The sequence below is a fragment of the Dipteris shenzhenensis genome, chromosome 6 (assembly GCF_047967505.1).
Source record: "Dipteris shenzhenensis isolate YYH24624 ecotype China chromosome 6, Dip_SZ_1.0, whole genome shotgun sequence".
Taxonomy (NCBI): Eukaryota; Viridiplantae; Streptophyta; class Polypodiopsida; order Gleicheniales; family Dipteridaceae; genus Dipteris; species Dipteris shenzhenensis.
Genome location: NC_141601.1, coordinates 30,217,320 through 30,221,997, shown reverse-complemented (window position 1 = coordinate 30,221,997; position 4,678 = coordinate 30,217,320).

Below are 4,678 nucleotides of genomic sequence, written 5' to 3'. Positions count from 1 at the left end.
GAGACAAGGAAAAAGAGAGAAAAGGTGAGGATAAAAGGGAGAAAAAGAGAGAAGAAAAGAGAGAAGAAAAGAGAGGAGGGAAAGAGAGAAAAAGAGAGAAAAAGAGAGGAGATAAGAGAGGAAAATTGCCACGAAAAGAGAAGGAAAGAGAGGATAAAAGAGAGAAAAGGTGAGTATAAAAGAGAGAAAAAGAGAGAAGGAAAGAGAGGAGAAAAGAGAGGAGGTAAAGAGAGAAAAAGAGAGAACGAAAGAGATGAGAAAAGAGACAAAAAGAGAAGGAAAGAGAGGAGATAAGAGAGGAAAAGAGAGGAGAAAAAAGAGAAAAATAGAGAGAGAAGGTGAAGGAAAGAGGGGATAAAAGAGAGGAAAATAGAGAGAAGGAAAGAGAGGAGAAAAGAGGGAAATTGAGAAGAAAAAAAGAGAGAGAAAGAGAGGAGATAAGAGAGAAAAATTACCATGAAAAGAGAAGGAAAGAGAGGATAGAAGAGAGAAGAAAAAAGAGAGAAAAGGTGAGGATAAAAGAGAGAAAAAGATAGAAGGAAAGAGAGGAGAAAAGAGAGGAGGAAAAGAAAGAAAAAGAGAGAAGGAAAGAGATGAGAAAAGAGATGAAAAGAGAAGGAAAGAGAGGAGATAAGAGAGAAAAAGAGAGGAAAAGAGAGGAGAAAAAAGAAAGGAGATAAGAGAGAAAAAGAGAGGAGAAAAGAGAAGGAAAGAGAGGAGAAGGCAGAGAAAAAAAGAACGTAATCCCTTATTTTCTCACGAATGCAATCCCTTTCTTCAATCTTCCCATCATTCATGCAATCCCTTTCGTTAATCATGCAATCCCTTTCCATCATTCATGCAATCCCTTTCTTCATTCATGCAATCACTTATTTCCATAATTCAATATGCAATCTTTTTCTTGGAAGTGGAAGTGGAAGGGGAGGGGAAGGGGAAGGGAAAGAGAAGGAACAGGAAGGGGAAAGGGAAGAATAGATAAGACTGTCGAAGTGCATCTAATAGTGCATCTATAGGTGCGGTTGTCTATTTTTCCAAAAGACAGATGCGTCTATAGACGTGCTATTAGATGCATCTATAGACACGCTCCGACAGATGCCTTTTTCTAAGAAATTGAAAAGGACATGTGCCCGACCACACTAGTACCAAAAACATGCATTCCTTGCATACGACAAAGGACTAATCCAAAGAGAGAAACTTCTAAAGAAGATCAACCATCAAGGGACTTACCTTGGATAGAGGTATGGAAGCTTCTTGTCCTTCTTCAAAGTTGCTTCTCTTTCTTCTCTTCCTTGTTCACCCTCTGCTTCTCTTTCTTCTTTTCCTTATTCACCCTCTTCTCTTGTGTGCTTGGGGATAATTGTGTAAGCCTGGAGATGAGTGTGGGTGCTTGGAGATAAGTGTGGATGCTCGGACCTGTGTTTGTTAATAGGAAAGCAAGCCACGTGATGTTAAGAAAAGCAAGTGTGCTGAAAGTAGGTTTGAAAATCAGCTCGCAGTCTGTGCGTCTATCTGCACATCTATCTACATGTTATTAGTCGGAAAAGAAATCAAGGCAAGAGGCTAGAGGATAGGTATGGCAACGCTCGAGGGCCATAGAGGAATAGGGAACGTGAGGGGAGAAGCGTAAACATGGGTGGGGAAAAGGGATTAAGAGGGGAGGGAAAGAAGAGGGAGACTATGGCACAAGGGGAGAGGGAGAGGGGAAAGAGGAGTATATACATGGGTGGAGGAATGTAGAGATGGAGACATCAAGGGAAGAGGGTCATGCTTTATTTGAAAGGAAGGGAAGGGGAAATCAAATTACTACCTAGGTGGCTTTACAAGAATGAGCATGTCTCATCAAGGAATAGCCCCTCCTTTTATAGCCACGAGAGAGGGTCTCTCCCAATAAATGCATCCTCCCACATGCATGGTGTGTGTGGAAGAGTCTCCCATGTGGGCTAGGTGGTTACGTGCTCTCAATTATGTGCGATAACACTTGGCCACATTTTTCCACATATATCAACTCCCATATCCCAAGTCTATGATACTCCCTTGGTCTCTTTCCAATTTTATAATACGTTCAAACATCTAGGAGGACAAGTGGAGGGTTGGCACAAGGAATCTTGCCACCTCATCCTACTTTATCCATTATTTAACTTGCACTCTTGGACCTTCTATACCTCACCCACATGGGCCTATCCTACATGGAGGGAATAACCCAATATAATATCCATCTCCACATATTTTATATTACTTCTCCCATGGACTTTAGGCCATATCTCACTAAATGCAGGCATGGGACCACCTAGGTAGAGGGGTGGCACATGGAGGAACCATGCCTCCTCACATTTTATAATATTACTACCATGGATTATGTACGACACACCTTATGGGTCCTCTTATGTGGAAGGGTGGCACATGTTTATGCCTTTTTACTTTGGTCAAATTGATCCATAACAATTCCCCCCCCCCAGGCAGGGAATGCATAGCATTTCCATGCCTGGGTCCATCACACATAAAGAAGGGCTTGAGATAACGCTTGTTGATCACCTTCTTGCCATATGGCTCATGTAGCTCCTAAACTTGTACAGACCCATTGCTACGTTCCTAGATGATTTTGTATGGACCGGTCCACAATGGAAGGAACTTCTTATCCATTTGGTGGTCCAATCTTTTATCAAAGCATAGCACAACATCCCCCTTAGCAAAGTGTCTTTCCCATCCCTTGCGAATCTTAGCATCCAAGCGGGCCTTTTGTTGATTCTTTTGAATCTCTTTTTGATGTAGGGCAAGGCATCGGGTTTCATCTAGCTTCTCAAGTTGCACCAATCGGGCCTCCACATGTTCATCTTCTATCATCCTCTATTCTTGTGCCAATCTGAAAGCTAGAATCTCTATCTCTAGTGATAAGACGGCCTCAGTACCATACACCAACTCAAAAGGAGTGTGACCTGTAGACGTTTTATGAGTGATGTTGTAAGCCGATATGGCTTCTGTGACCTTCTGATCCCACTGGCTCCTATTCCCTGTAGCCATTGTTCCCATGATTTTACAAAGGAGGCCATTGGTCTGCTCCATTTGACCCATGGATGATGGATAATAGATGCTAGAAGTGCGATGATCAATACCCATGTGATCCATGAGTAACTCCACTACTTCATTTAAGAATGGATTCCCATTGTCATATACTATTTCCATGGGTGTCCCAAAACCTTGTGCAGATACGTTCAAATATGAAATTTGAAACTACCTTACCATTTGCTGCGGGGAGGGCTTAGTGACATACTGAGTGGCTACCAAAAGATATTTCTTTTTGCGGGCAGTCATGGGCAGGGGCCCCCGTCGATAAAATATATTCCCCACTTTTAAAACGGATGGATGGACATCATTGGGTGATGTTTCCCAGCACCCAAATCCTTCCTACCAAAGAATTGGCATGGTTCACAAGTTTTACAATGCATAATGACATCCTTGAACAAGGTCGGCCAATAGTACCCAGCATGTCAAATCTTCTTAGCTGTATAGTCACTGGAATAGTGGCCTCCACAAAATCCATCATGATAATGCTTCAATACCTTAGGCACTTCATCTCCATCAATGGCCCGTGTTAGTACCCCATCCATGCCTTGACGGTACAAGACCCCATCAAAGAGAGTATAGCGCCTACTATCTCTTCGGATCTTCTTCCTCTCATAGCTAGTACTTTTCGGAGGAAAGGAGAAAGTAGTTAGAAACCTATAGATACCACCATACCATGGATCCCCAACTTCTATGGCTGCTACAAGGGTTACATTGAGGCACTCCTCTAAATCAATCAATGCATTCTTCAAGTTGGAACAACCTCCTTTTACAATTTTGAAAGAAAAATCATATTCTTGTAGAACTGCCAACCATTTGGCCAACCGGCCCATGGGATTTGGTGATTGAAGAACCTGCTTTACAAGACCATTGCTACAGATTATAATGAAGGACTTTCTAGCCACATAATGCTTAAATTTCTCAATGCAGAACACCAAAGACAAGGCATGCTTGTCAGCCTCAGAGTAGCGTCGTTTAGTTTCGAGCAATTGTCGAGAAGCAAATCGAACAGGTTGGACCGATCCTCCGCTTGCTGGAGAAGAATACATGCCAAAGTGTGCTCACCAAACCCAGGATTGATATAGAAAGTCTTTGACCAATTAGGATTGCATAGAATGGGTTCTAAAGCCAGAGCATTCTTGATTTGTGCAAACCCATGATCACAATCCTCAACCCAAGAGAAATCAACCCCATCTTTGAATAGCATAGTCATGGGTCGTGTCAAAGCAGCATATTGATCAATGAAGCGGCGATAGTATCTTGCTAGATTGACAAATCAATGTACCTGACATTTGGTTGTTGGTGGGGAGAGCTTGAGGATGGCTTCTACCTTCTCGGGGTCAGGTTTGACACCCTCGGATGAGACAATATGTCCGAGTAACCTCCCTTGAGTGGCTCCAATGGTGCATTTCTTAGGGTTAACACTGCCATTCGCATCATTGACCCTTTGGAAAGCCGACCTAACCTTCATGATGTGCTCCTTATGTGACAAGAATATACAGAAATCATCTAAAAACACCTCTAAGAAATCCCCCAAATAAGGAGCAAACACCATCTGCATAAATATTTGAAAGGTAGCAGGAGCATTGGTGAGGCCAAATGGCATTACTTTGAATGC